Below are 959 nucleotides of genomic sequence, written 5' to 3'. Positions count from 1 at the left end.
CTGCTCCACGGGAAGGGCACCCGCCCCTCCAAGGGACCCTGGTGTCCTTGTTTTGGGGTGTCCCACTAGGGAGGCTGCCCAGCCCCGGGTCGTGCCGCGGCCCCTCAGCTCTGGACTATCCGGGATGGTTTTGCTGATGTGTCACATTTTCTGCATTGCTTTCCTCATTCCTCCCTCCCTGGAGCCGTTTCTGGGAATGAGCTCGTCCCCTGCCAGGGCCGAATTTCCTCCCGCCCTGCCCTGCCCGCTGTCCTGCCTCCCATCCTTCCCGCTGTCCTGCCTCTCATCCTGACCGCTGTCTTGTCCTGGTGGCCATTGCACTGTGCCTGGCCTTGTCCCTGCACTGCAGGGCCCCACGGCAAAAGGCCAAGGCTGGAGCTGGGCCGGAGCAGTGTGGGGGACAGGGACTGGGACAGGGACGCTGCCCCAAGAGCGTGTGTGGAGCACGTGTGTGCACATGAGCACGGGCAGCTCCGGCTCCCGGCAGCACCGGCAGCCTGGTGCTGGGACCCTGCTCTGCCCCGTGACCGTGGCCGGGCAGGGGACAGAAAGCCTGGCCCGGTGCCACAGATCCACCCGATGCCGTGTCCAGGAGGAGCCGTTCCGTCCCTCTCCCTCAGGAAGGACGGAGGGCGGCGGGAGTGGGGCGGCCCCAGCTCTGCAGCATCTGTGGGGTTCCAGCCCTGGATGGAGCAGCCCAGCCCAGGCACGAACCCCTGCTCGGCTGGAGCTCAGCGAGGAGCCCCTGGGTGCGCGGCCTTGAAAGGGACAGGAGACTGGGGGGGAGGGTCCCAGTCCTCTGTAGAGCCGTGCTCAGCCCGTGTCCCGCAGATGCCAAGCATGTGCCGTCCTTGGAGCCGCTGAGAAACGCCAGGCACAGGATGGAGAGTCGCCGGAGGGACATGGAGCTGCTCAGCAACAGCATGGCCGCGTACGCCCACATCCGAGGTGAGCCCGGA

The sequence above is a fragment of the Corvus brachyrhynchos genome, unplaced genomic scaffold, assembly GCF_000691975.1.
Source record: "Corvus brachyrhynchos isolate BGI_N302 unplaced genomic scaffold, ASM69197v1 scaffold65, whole genome shotgun sequence".
NCBI lineage: Eukaryota > Metazoa > Chordata > Aves > Passeriformes > Corvidae > Corvus > Corvus brachyrhynchos.
This window is presented reverse-complemented; position numbering follows the sequence as displayed.